The 14,465-nt window shown below is 39.7% G+C and overlaps 1 long non-coding RNA gene across 1 annotated transcript in view; it reads right to left on the bottom strand.

The window, feature by feature from the left end:
* Nucleotides 1–14,465, bottom strand: part of LOC116421994 — a 36,315-nt gene that overhangs the window by 21,573 nt on the left and 277 nt on the right. The gene's annotated exons all lie outside the window — the stretch shown is intronic.

Raw genomic sequence — 14,465 nt, 5'->3', positions numbered from 1 at the left:
ACAAAAGTACCAAGAACTATGTAATGGTAGAGAGTGGGCTCATCCCTGATGGATGGGGGTCAAAATACAGGTTCCAAAAAGGGCTAGCATTTATTCAGGATGTCCCAAGTCTTAGGTTGTAGAGTATTAAAATTCAAGCCATTAAATCTTTGAGGATAGACTGTATAGCAAATTAAGCTTTGGGAAACACAATTGGACACAGTCTCATTCAGCTTTCATAAAGATCTGTGAATAAAGGGATCATTTTATTTTCATTTTATAAATGGGTCAGCTAACCCTCAGTCAGTGGGCATTTCTTAGGTGTTTGCTGTGAACCAGACACTGTGCTAAGAATACATTTTAAAAGGCAACGCTCCATTCCTGTCCTAAAGGAGTCCATGTAATGATTCTGATGGAGGTTAACTGACTTGCTCAGGATCACAGTTACTTTGTGTTTAAGGAAGGATTTTAACTCGGTTTTTCCTATTTTGATTTTCACTTCTCTAGCCACTGCATCATGCAGCTACCTCTAAATTTAGATAATTCCTGGAGTCCTTTCATCTATTCTGGGAAAATTCCCACTTCAAGGTCAATATCTCAAGATGTCCTTTCTTCCTCCCTCCCTCCCTTCCTTCTTTTGTCAATATTTCAAGAATAATTCATTTCATCAATGCAGTCACACCCACTAGAGACACATTGCAGCTTCTCGGTGACATGGCAGGTGGTCTTTGGATTATCCCTCCAACCAAACTGCTGACAAGTTATTCTCAACTTGGCCAGATGGATTCAGAAGAATTGGGACGTCTCATTGCATCTGACTTTCCATACCTTGGTCTCTGCTTCCTTCGAGGCCTCAGAATCTCCCTTGAGCCAGCTCTAGCTCCATTGCCCACAAAAATTGTAAGAAGTAACTGTAACCCCAAGCTCTGAGTATTTTGGCAAGGATCTTACTGGATACTCAGAAAAGAAGAGCTACTCTTCCTTTAAAGGGCTATCATTGACAATGAAAAAGACATGCCTTCTGGAGCAGAGATCCTGAGTTCAAATGCTCCCTCCGATATTTACCCCTTGGAAAAGACATTTTCTCTCTCTGGGCCTCAGTTCCTCACCTGCCAAATGATTTCTTCAATCCCTTCCAGCTCCAATGTCATAATTCTGAGACAAAGAGTTCAGCCAAAGCTCCAGAGAATAGAAGAGGGATATGAAACTCAACCCTCCTTATTTCTGCTTTCTAAGCACTGGACCAAACAACCTTCTCTCAAGAAAGCCATTTGCCACTGGGCACTAAAAATATGATTTATTTCACAGATGACAGGAAAATGGGGCCCTAAAGTTGTCCCGAGGCAATGCACACTATGGTCCCATAAATTTATAATATTGAGTCATTTCTTCCTAGGTATTTAATACCTTTAAAGATACAACTGCAGTAATATGGGACAATTTTGACCCAGCCAGTTCAGGTCCAGATTGTAAACTGTAGTGTTCTGAAAATACCAAATTTTGATTTGTGGCTGTTCAGATATGCTGTAAAATGCAAGCAGCGAATCTCTACATTTATAGTCTTCTATTCTGTGGGTTTTGATGCCTCTTTAAAAAAAAGAAAAAAAATGTTTCGTGTCATCAGAGTGACAGTTTGCATTTAAGCCAAATTTCTTCATGCAGTTTTACCCTGTGGAGATGGAGGGGATAGGGCAGCTTTATAAGTAGGATACCAAATGAATGACAATAATTACAATAATTCAAATCCTAACAAGATAAGGTAGTCGGTGTCTTCTTCCATGTTTGTATTAAGTGGAGTTCTTGCTTTTTTAAATGAAAATGTTCTCTGACCCTCAAAAAACATAGAGGTACCTGCCCCCTAAATGTTTTGCCATTGAGGTGAATAAAACCCAGAGCAATCACTGCACTTTGCACAGGGCAGGTATTGGACAAAGAGCTGTTAAAAGAATACTTAAAGAGAAGGACAAAATATATGACATTGGGAATTTGCTCCTCTGTCTACGTCTTAGTTTCCTCATTTGTAAAAGGAGGAAATTGGACTATAAAGTTGCTGAGGTTCTTACTCATTCTTGATCCATCTAGGATCCATGAATTCAATCCAACAAATATCTACTGAAAGTTCAACATGTATAAGACAAGAGGCAGCATGACAGTGGATGTGAAGTTGTCTTGGAGTCAAGAAGACCTGGATTCAAATCTCACTTCTTTCAAATACTGGCTCCATGACTGGGCAAGTCACTTAATCTCTTAGAGTTCCTGGCAACTTTCTAAGACTAAATTGGAGGGAAGATGCTGACCTGCATTAGCAGGTATGTCCTCACCTAGGACCAAGAAATCACAGGTCTGTATCTCCTCCTCTCCAAGCTCCACCCTCCCTTCCCACCCCCTATTTAAAAAAGTGAAAAGCAGTGAGTTGCAAAAAAGCAACCAAATCAAAAATAAAGCAGATCTGGTACCACTACACATTTCTTAGATTGGCTAAGATGACAAGAAAAGATAATGAGGGAATGTGGGAAAATTAGGACATTAATATATTGCTTGTGGAGTTGTAAACTGATCCAACCCTATCCTGGTTTAGGTCCCTATCCCCTCATATCTACAGGACTGCAACAGTCAATCATTCTGCAGAGCAATTTGGAACTATGCCCAAAGGGCTGTCAAACTGTGCATACCCTTTAATTCAGCAGTATCTCTACTCATCCTGCATCCCAAAGAGATCTTACAGGAGGAAAAGAGTCCCACATGTGCAAAAATGTTTGTGGCAGTCTTTTTTGTAGTGGCAAGGACCTGGAAACTGAGTGGATGCTCATAAATTAGGGAATGGTTGAATAAGTTAGGGTATATGAAAGTTATGGAATATTATTGTTCTATAAGAAATGATCAGCAGGATGATTTCAGAGAAGCCTGGAGAGACTTAAAAAAAACTGATGTTAAGTGAAGTGAGTAGAACCAAGAGAACATTGTACACGGCAACAGCAAGATTATACAGTGATCAATTCTTTGGCCGTGGTTCTTTTCAACAGCTAGGTGATTCGGGCTGCTTCCAGTGGTCTTATGATACAGAGAGCCTTCTATACCTAGAGAGAGGATTGTAGTGACTTAATGTGGATCACAACATAGTATTTTCACCTTTTTTATTGTTGTTTGCTTGCTTTTTATTTCCTTTTTCTTTTTTCTTTTTAATCTTTTTTTTCTTGTACAGCATGATAAATGTGGAAATATGTATAAAAGGATTATATATTTCTAACATATATTGCATTGCTCGTTATCTAGGGGAGAGGATAGGGGAAAGGAGGGAGAAAAATTTGGAACACAAGGTTTTGAAAGGGCCAGTGCTGAAAGCAATCTTTGCATATAATATTTTAAAAATAAAAAGCTACAAAAAGATGGATGTACAATAATAAAGATAAGAGAAAAGACTACCAAAAATAGATAAAGCAGATCTGGAAAATCCTTCCTTCCCAGTTCTAAAACTACAAACTTATGAATGTAATCTTGCATTAGGAAGCTTCCTGCTTGAGAATCTACATAGCAATTTAGAATAACTCTATTGCATGAATTAAACTAATGCCAGAATATTGCAGGGCAAAGGAGTAGCAGGGAATCCTGAACAGACTGAGAAAGTAGGTTTCTATGGTTAATAGGGTTGATCCTCTGATTCAAAATCGCCTCTCTTTTTAGGAAAGGACCCTTTCCATCTTCAAATACTCAAAGCTATTCCAATAGCTCTCTTATCAGCTGATATAGTTGAGAGAATACTAAGACCTGGATGGGGAGATCTAGATTCAAATTCCTCCTTAGATACCTATTAGCTGAATGATAATGAAGAAGCTGCTGGATGGCTCTGAGCCTCAGTTTCCGTATCTATAAAAGTAAAATAATAATATTCACAACAACTGCTTACCTAACAGGACTGTGGTAAGGGTTAGCTGACATAAGAAGTGTTTTGTACAACTTAAAACACTGTATGAATGTCAGCTGCTCAGTTAATACCTATTGACTAGAAGTTGGGGTCTTGCCTTCAATCCTTTTGGGGAATTATGGGAGAAGGGAGTAGAGAATGGGCTTTAGGAACTGGTTGCAAAGACTAACAAGGAAGAATGTAATTAGGAGGGGAACATGGTGTCATGGAAGGTGTGCTCAACTTTGAATCATGGCATCCGAGTTTGAATCTTCATCCTGCCATTTGGCTACCTGAGTGAGTTTGGGCAAATGACTTAATACTCCCTGGGTCTCAGTTTCCTTCTCTGTAAAATGGGGAGTGTTAAATTAGAGGATCTCTAAAATCCCTTATAACTCTATGAGCTATGATCCTAAAGAACATTACAGAACCGGAATTAGTGAAAAGGATGTAGGGACAGGCAGCTGCTGGACTCTGTCCCTTCATTGTCTGACTCCTAATCTGGCAAGGGTAACTTCTCTCCTTCCATATTTCTTATCTTGGTTACTTTGAGACTGGGATGACTACATGGCTTTAGAACAAGGTAGGGCCCCTCTGCAGCTAGGAGAGGTACCTAAATTCAACATCTTTCAAAGGAATCCTTCTAGCCTGGGGGTGACTCCTAAGAACTACACTTTCAACTTAACAAAGATTGTTTTGATGGATTTGTGTGTTTGCACAGAGTCAGGAATTTTCTGTAGGGTCATTATAGTCACAGATACTCATTTTATAATCTTTTTTGACTAAAATCATTTAGTCTATTAAGGCTCTTCCCACTGTATCTAACTATCCACAGATCCATGAGAGTTACTGACTCTGGAAAGGGTGAGCAATTTCCCCCCTCCATCCCTACTCAAATCATTTTTAACAATGGTACTCTATTTCTTCTAATCCATAGTGCTATTTTGTACAAAGGATCATATATCATATGATCATAGACCTAGAGGTATAAAAGACTTTAGCGATCATCTTGTCCAATCCCTTGCTGACAAGAGAGTAAACTGAGCCAGGGAGAGGTTAAGCGACTTGCCCACAATGGAGATGGATTAGGACTCAAAAGTCCAAGAGCCCTAGGAGTAGCAGCTCCACTCAACTGATTCTACTTATAATCCTGCTCCAATGCCATCAACCAGAGAAGCAATCCCTATGAAAAAGGGGCCAGCCATACCCTCTAAGTGCTAACCAAATGTCACCCCCAGAGAAGGTAAGCCAGCCTGGGTCAAACAGGAAGACATTCTAAGGGAGAAAGGGGAGACAGTGTGTGCTAGCTAAGTCAAACCATCATCACCTCTCACTGATCACAACCTCTCAATAGTGGACACAGCTCAGGTTTGAGCTTGAACACGCCTAGAATAATAGTATTCCCCTTCCCTCCTGGGAATACAGCAACTACAGTAAGGGAAGTAATCCCTGGGAAGAGGTGACCTGAACTTCCTGAAAACACAGAAAAGAATGCCACCAAAGACAAAGAGAAAGTAATTTGGCATCATTGAACACCAGAAAGCACATGGTTGAATCAACTGAAATTACATTAAAAAACAACATTCAGTATTTCTATAAGTATTGCTTCTGCAAAAGACCACAGGAGCTCTCTATAAGATTTGCTCCTGAAATCTTCTCCATATATTGTCACCTCCAATTAGAATGAGAGTTTCTTAAGAGCAGGGACAGTCTTCAGCACTCAGCTCAGTGCTTTGCACATAGTAAGTGCTTAATAAATGCTTTTGCATTCATTTATTCACTCATTCTTTAAAGGCACAATGATAGAGCCAAAATTACATTTGGATCTTGTAATTTAAGAAATGAGAGAGAAGTCCTAAATATCAGAAAAAGTGATAGATTGCTTTCCTGGATATTGTAAGGATTTCTACAATTGTTACATTTGAAGAATAATACAGATACATAATTCAGATACATATTATCTGATAATACAGATGAGGAGGCTCAGTATGTGACTTGCCCAAGCTTACTAGATGGTAAGTATCAGAGATGAGATTGGAACCTGATTTAATGTCCAGAACATTATCTATTATCACATTGTTTCTAATATTTGATCTTATTTAAGCCTCACAGCCACCTTAAAAAGTAGTCACTATAATTATTCATAGCCTAATTTTATAGGTGTGGAAACGGAGGAAGAAAAGTTAGAGTCTCCCATATTACTGGAGCTGGATTAAGCATTTTTAGGTTATGCTTGCAAAACAAATTTGTTTCTAAAGGTGAAACGAAATAAATATTTTGGGTGGTAGGTGATGGAGTGCTAATCTAAAGTTTTAAGTGGTCAAGTTTAATGTATCCAATCTGTAGTCTGGCTCCATTCAGTCTTGTAAATTTTAACTCTCTTTCATCTACCCTTCATCCCACACAAATAAGAATCCTTTCTGTTTCTCTACTTCTCATACTCACTTGCTTTCATCTTTGATTTGAAACCATTCTTGATGCCTGGAATGAACTCTAGCCTCTCTCTCCCCCATCCAACCGACAGTCATCATGTATCCAAGCACCTTTTTTCTTTCAAGGTCAAACTTGGGCATCACCTCTTTCATGAAATCTTCATATCAAACTCTTTTCTGCTCCTTAACTTTCTAAAAACAGTTTTTCTTAACCTAGAATCTAGATCCTAGATATTATAGGATCTAGAACATTACACTTGGGAGTCCAGAAAACCTGAGTTTAAATCTTGCTTCACAAATCACTATTGATCAGAGAAATGCAAATTAAGACAACTCTGAGATACCACTACACACCTGTCAGATTGGCTAAGATGACAGGAAAAAATAATGATGAATGTTGGAGCGGGAAAACTGGGACACTGATACATGTTGGTGGAGTTGTGAATGAATCCAACCATTCTGGAGAGTCATCTGGAATTATGCCCAAAAAGTTATCAAACTGTGCATACCCTTTGATAGAGCAGTGCTACTACTGGGCTTATACCCCAAAGAGATACTAAAGAAGGAAAAGGGACCTGTATGTGCCAAAATGTTTGTGGCAGCACTCTTTGTAGTGACTAGAAACTGGAAAATGAATGAATCCCTATTAATTGGAGAATGTTTGGGTAAATTGTGATATATGAATGTTATTGGAATATTATTGTTCTGTAAGAAATGACCAGCAGGACGAATATAGAGAGGCTTGGAGAGACTTACATGAACTGATGCTGAGTGAAATGAGCAGAACCAGGAGATCATTATATACTTCAACAATGATACTGTATGAAGATGTATTTTGATGGAACTGGATTTCTTTGACAAAGAGACCTAACTCAGTTTCAGTTGATGATGGACAGAAGCAGCTACACCTAAAGAAAGAACACTGGGAAATGAATGTAAACTGTTTGCATTTTTGTTTTTCTTCCTGGGTTATTTCTACCTTCTGAATCCAATTCTCCCTGTGCAAAAAGAGAACTGTTTGGTTCTGCACACATATATTGTATCTAGGATATATTGCGACATATTCAACATATATAGGACTGCTTGCCATCTAGGGGAGGGGATGGAGGGAGAGAGGGGAAAAGTTGGAACAGAAGTGAGTGCAAGGGATAATGCTGTAAAAAATTACCCTGGCATGGTTTCTGTCAATAAAAAGTTATTATTATAATAAAAAAAATCTTGCTTCAGATACTTTTTGTGTAATTGAAGACAAATCACTCAACATTCTGTGCTTCAATTTCCTCATCTATAATTGTGAATAATAGCTTCTATCTCCCAGAATTGCCATGAAGCTAAAAAGAGTTTGGATATATAAAGTTCTTTGTAAAACTCAAATCCCTAAGAAATTTCTTCTTCTCCTCCTCCTTCTCTTGCTTCTCCTTCTCCTCTTTCTTCTTCCTCTTCCTGCTTCTTTTTCTTTCTTCTCCTCCTTCTCTTCCCTCTCCTCCTCCTCTTCCTTTTTTTCTTCCTCCTCCTCCTCCTCTTTTTCTGCTTATTTTCTCTCATATTGTGCTATTTGGCTATTCTTTCCAATCTTTATATGAAAAGCTTTTATGAGAACTGCATTTGAGTTCTAGATATCTATATATAAGTAACCAGCATTGTGCACAAAGCAGGTACTTAATAAGATTTACAAAATGAATGTCTCTATAGTCAATTCAATTTGGATAATTATCTCCAGCAGTTTTTTGTTTTTTCATTTCAAATGGTTTTGCACAGGACCTTTGATTTAGAGTTTGAATGAACCTAAGAAACCATCTGAAAAATAAGCCCAGTTAGTTTGGGAGTGATGGGGCTCTCCCTCCTGCCCCCAGACCACTGGACCTGCCATCAGCCCAGCCTACACTGCCATCAACTAATGAACCAACTTTGGTGTAGAGGAGGCCAGCTATCCTCACCAACTGTCAACTAACTGCCACATCCAGGGTACATAAAACAGCCTAGCTGAAGCAAAAAGGCTCTTGGAGGAAGAGATAGAAGGCAGTCTGTGCCAGACAGGTCCAATCACCACCACCTTAACCACCATCTTCCCATACATCTTGATGGCAATAGCCCAGGACCCTGAACCCAAGTGTCTGGGAGTAGCTAAGCCCCTGTCCTTAGCCATACTCATGGGAAACAACCCTGTGGAGATGAAGCTTAAATATGATCCTATAGGGGCTCCAACTCTAGCTCCTAAAGACCCAGGAAGGGAAGGTCTTTCCACCAAAGTCCTTGACCCTGTCTGATGGTTCAAAGTCATAAAAATATACGATTTTATTGGTGGAAATTACATGAAAGGAGATTCATTAACCATCTGTTTTGCTGCTGTACCTTAAGAACAATGGGACCTTTCCATCTGATTTAGTACTAAGCTTTCCAAAGATCACAGAAACCCTGTTTGCACTCTATTCAGAGCTCAGCTTGCTGCAAGAGAAAATCTGTCACTGAAGGTAAAACATGGAAGACTGGCCGTTCAAAAATTTGTGCGGGATGTACTTAGGGATCAATATTTTAAAAAGAGAAAATATAAAAATAATGGAAATGTGCTCACTCCCCTGTATATACACACGCACACAAACACATGCCTGCAAAATACATGTTGCGATCTCAGGGAGTCTTGCAACAAGTCCATGTAAAAGGTACCTCTATCATCTTTTTCCAGATGAGGAAACTGAGTTCAGAACAATAATGTGATTTTCCCAGAATCCTACAACTACTAAGTGTCAGAGGTGGCATTCAGACTCAAATCAAACTGGCTCTTGGAGGTGTTAAAGCAAAGTTTGAATGATGTCATTTATTGGGAATTTTATAAAGAAAATATTTTGGAGTTGGACTAGAAGGCTGCGCCTTGTTTTAATTTAGCAAACTACCGGTATATTCAGGTGTAAACACACAAGAAGATTTCAAAATCATTTATTTTTTACAAAATCAAAAACTCACTTTTAAAATTTCTTGATCAATAACAATAACGAAAGTCTTAAAAATATATTGGCTCTGTTTGGGAGCAATGGTGCATAATGAACTCTGGGTTCCTTTTCCCAGTTTCAGGAGCTGTCTCCTGCACAGACTCAGAGCATCAGGGATTGGAGAATGCTGCTCTTGGAAAAAAGCCAATATCTCTCAGCCCAGCCCCTTCTGTGACACAGGGGGAAGGCTCATCTTCTGCTGGATCCAATTCAAAGATCTGGTTGTTGTTTTACAAACTTGACAAAAATGGACAAACTTTTCCTAATTGTAGAAATTCCCAAGGCCTTTTTCCTTTGCCCTTTTATGGCTGCAGAGAGCCAATAAGGTGATCACCTATTATGTGCATAATCATTTGGAACATGGCTATTCTAAAATAGCAATAGCTAACATACTGTTGATCCCTTTTATGTAATCCTGTTCCCGGCCAAGGTGGAGATGGATTTGCTGGGATTTTGGGGGTGGGGAATCACTTTCACTTTTATGGATGTGTTTTATTTGGACTTTACACATACTCACAGCTCATTCCTACTTGTGAGAGGTTTCTTATAACAAAGTGAAACAAGTAAAATTCAGAATCCCGTGACTTCCCCATTATACAGTGTAGAGGGCAACACTATCCTCCCAGTACCACAATATCATAATCTACTTCTCACTATTTCTCATCCCAGTGTCTCCATTCTGTTGTCAATGCCTATCGTGTTTGCATCATCTCCCTGATACACCCCTTCTCCTCTCTGACACAGTTTACACTCTGGTGAAGGCCCTCATTACTTCCCACCTGGATTATTGAAATGGCTTCTCTTGGGTCTGCCTACCTTGAGTCTTTCCTCTCCAATTCATGCTTCATTCAGCTATAAAAGTGCTTTTCCTGAAGCTACGGTCTGAGCATGTCATGGACCCTCACACTGACTCAGTCAACTCCAGTGGCTCCTAATCACCTTCTGTCAAATACTTTTTTGACCTTCAAAGCCCTTCATAACTTAGCCCTTTCCCACTTTTCCAGTCTTCTAAACCTTATTTCCCAACATACACTCTCTAATCTAGTGATAATGGTCCCTAACCAGGGCACTCCACCTCTTGATTCTGAGCATTTTCTCTGGCTGTTTTCTAGCTTGGGATGCCCTCACTCCTCATCTCTACCTACTCTACTCTTCCCTTAAATCCCAATTAAAATTCTGTCTTCTACAGGAAGCCTTTACTGATCCCTCTTGATTCCAGTGTTTCCTCTGTTATTTCCTATATATCCCTATACACGAACTAGTCCATGTTTGTTCATCGTATCATTAGAAAATAAGCTGTTTGAGGGCAGAAACTTATCTTTTGCCTTTTTTGACATCACCAATGCTTAGCACAGTGCCTGGCACATATGCTTAATGTTTACTGAATAGTATCATCTAAGCTGATACATACATCTATGTCTTAGTCTGCATCCTCAATCTGTAATGGATAGCATTTTTATCATTGGTCCTCTGAAGTTATGAATGGTCATTGTTTTGATCATAGTTTTGTAGTTTTCAAAATTGCTTGTTTTCAGAGTGCTGTTATTATTGTAAAAATTATTCTCCTGGTTCTGCTCATTTTATTATTCATCAGTTTATTCTGAGGATCAGACTTATGACCTAGATTGAGCAACATTGAGGGAAGTGATTCCTGAGTGTCAGAGAGAACCTTGACACTGAATACCTTGTACAAGGAAGTTTGTTGGATCCATTTGGAGAGAAAAGTAGCTTGAGGGAGGTGAATATAGATTTTTGAATGGCTAACAGAAGCCTCCAGAGCAGCCGGATGAGATGGGGGGAATACTCTTTAACTTCCTAGCAAGTCTAGGGACAGCCGAGAATGGATTCTAGAGTCAAATTGTTTCCTCTCTAGATTTGAGCAGAGATTTTATCTGGATCCCAGTAGAACGGTTCATTTACATTTCAATGCAATGTATTCTCTGTTCTGCAAAACTTCTCCAATTTCTGTTTGCTACTTTCTTTGATAAAGAGATTTATGGCAATTCATACAGGTCCTTTTTAACACCAGTATTTGGTGGGAAGTGGGCATTAAGTAAAAGCTACCTTCTCCCTAGATTGCAATTGGGAAAAGTTTTTATTCTGAACCTCAAGTACCCTAAAGCAGAGACATTTAAGAGGTAACAGATAGATATGAATTTAGGCCAAAATCCCCTTTGGGAAGAAGAGAATTTGCCTCCCCTCAGTGGACCTGTATCTTACTCGGTTTTCCCCTCCCCACTCCTGGCTAGATAGTGTGATTTTCTCCCTACTTTCATCAAAGGTGGGCTAAAATCCAGCTACCTCTCCATGCCATTCCTGATCATAACTTCACAGACACGTCTTACATTTCCTTTACGTCGTTGGATTTTTTTTTTATTATTCCCTTTAAAAAAATAAGTTTTTTTTCAAAATACATGCAAAGATTACTTTCAACATTCACCCTTACAAAACCTTGTGTTCCAATTTTTTCTCCTCCATTCCCCCCACCCTTTTCCATAGATAGCAAGTGATCCAATATATGTTAAACATGTGCAATTCTTCTATATCTATTTCCACATTTATCATGACACAAGAAAAATCAGATCAAAAAGGAAAAAAAAATGAGAAATTAAAAGAGCAAGAAAACCACAACAAAAAAGTTGAAAAAATTATATTGTGATCCACACTCAGTCCCCACAGGCCTCTCTCTGGATGCAGAAGGCTCTCTTCATCACAAGACCATTGGAACTGGCCTGAATCACCTCACTGTTGAAAAGAGCCATCTCCATCAGAACTGATCATTGTATTACCTTGTTGCTACTGGTTCTGCTCATTTCAGTCAGCATCAGATCATATAAATCTCTCCAGACCTCTTTGAAATCATCCTGCTGATCGTTTCTTACAGAACAGTAATATTCCATAACATCCATATACCAAAACTTATTCAGCCATTCTCCCACTGATGGGCATCCACTCAGTTTCCAGTTTCTTACCACAACGAAAAGGGCTGCCACAAACATTTTTGCACATGTAGATCATTTTCCATTTTTTATTATCTCTTTGGGATATAGACCCAGTAGAGAAACTTCTGGATCAAAGGGTATACACAGTTTGATAGCCATCTGGCATCAAGTTGCTCTCCAGAACGGTTGGATCATTTTATAACTCCACCAACAATTTTTAGCGTCCTAATTTTCCCACACTCCCAGCAACATTTATCATTATCTTTTCCTGTCATGTTAGCTAATATAAGAGTTGTCTTAGTATGCATTTTTCTGATCAATAATGATCTAGAGCATTTCTTATATGACTAGAAATGGTTTTTATTTCTTCATCTAAAAATACCATTGGATTCTCACTCTCCAATGATGTAGCAACTCCATTTCCTGACATTTTACAGAATGTAGAAAGTAGAAAAGTAGAAAAGAAGTAGAAAGTAGAAAGAAACTGAAGTGACTAGCCCAGGCTCACACAGCATTATATGAGATGAGATTCTAAATCATGATATCTGTCCCAAATTTCAGCAATTTTAAAGAGTTTTTCTATTCCATGACGAAGCATTTTTTTTTTGCGTCACTAATTGTAAAATTCTTTTCCAGTGAACTTAAAGTTTACATTAGTTTCAATTTAATGCTACAAATGTTTATCAAGGGTCCATTAGATAGAAGATAGTCACTGTGACCCTTACTAAGTCCTTTAATATGTTTGTCTTGGTTTCTTCAATTGTTTCTCTTCAATACCACCTACCTTCTGGGGTTGTTGTGAAATTTAAATAGGATAATATTTGTAGAAAGCTCAGCCCAGTGCCTGGTAGTAAGTGCTATGTAAGTATTATTACTACTTCTACTATTATCACCACCAGCACAATACTATTTCTACTACTACTGCTGGTGGTACAGTGCTTGGGACACAGAGACAAAGACATTAACAGCCCAAATCATCACAGAGGTTACACTCCACTGGGGAAAAGGGGAAAGATGAGACCCCACAGATGTAAACACAAGCCATTTCACTATGATTCAAAGACATTGACATAATAACCAGAACTGAGTAAAGTTAGGCATATAAAGCAATCGAAAGTCAAAAAACAAAGCAGATCAGACCTAAAGGAAGTTACCAGCCAGGAGAACGATTCAGTAAACAGGAGAAAAGTCACTTACAACCTGCAGCACAAAGGTTTCAAAGGCCAAAACAGTCCTAGCTCTCAAATCATACCCAGAGGAATCCCGATTTTCTACAGGTGAGTCCAATCTTTCTTGCTGCATACACGCATATATATTGTGTGTTTATACTAGAGAAATTTTTAATAAGAAAGAGATCATCACACCTTTCTCTGTGCTGGAAGCCGAGATATACCTTCAGGGGACCTGGCAATTCGGTCTCCAAGGTCACTGGTCCACTGTTTCATGTCACAGACAGCTAAGTCCTATTTGCCGTGAGGCTTTCAAGTTTAAATATGCAGTCACAAACTTGGAGAGGAACGTGTTCAGAGACAAGGACGGCTTCAATTTAGAACTAGTGAGTTTGCAAACTTTTTTTTTTTTTTAAAGCCCTGAAACCTTAGTCCTCATTCTCACGCCAAGTCCTCAAAGTAGAGAACAAAGTCTTTCCTGAGCTTAAACCTTTTACAACCTGGTGTTTTCAAAACTAACAAATGAAGGAGACCAGAGTCAGCTTTCTTGTGGGGGTGGTGTGCGGGGGAGGGGGGACTGGGTGCTAGAGCAGAGCCGGCAGAAACATTGTAGCCTAGGACTGGGAGGTGGATGGGACCCTCGGAGACCCTTTGCTGCAATGCTCTCTCCGTGACAAAATAATACGCGTGGACTAATAAGGCTGGCAATCCTAGAGCCTGGAACATCCGCTCCGCTGTATTCCTGAGGGATGGCAGACTGTCCGTTACTTTAGCCTCTTCCCGGCTGTGAGCCGAGCGGGTGCCTCCCTATTCAGAGGCGCGCATCCACTTACCGGGAAGGTCAGCGCCAAGCCCGGTCCTACCCCCCACCCCACCCCACCCCGCCTCTGTCCCGGGTGTGGAAGGCAGAGTTCCCCGCGGAGCCCCGCGGTGCACGTTTCCCGAGAGTTTTGTGTCCCCAGGGGCTTAGGAAGGGTGAGGAGCGCCCTCGTCCCTCAGCCCGACTCTCCTCCGGTCCCTTGGGATTCAGGCAGCTCCCAGAGCTTCCCGGTGCC

This window comes from Sarcophilus harrisii, chromosome 2 (assembly GCF_902635505.1).
Source record: "Sarcophilus harrisii chromosome 2, mSarHar1.11, whole genome shotgun sequence".
In the NCBI taxonomy this organism is placed as follows: domain Eukaryota; kingdom Metazoa; phylum Chordata; class Mammalia; order Dasyuromorphia; family Dasyuridae; genus Sarcophilus; species Sarcophilus harrisii.
Note: the sequence above shows the minus strand (reverse complement) of the source record. Positions and strands in the feature narration are given on the sequence as shown.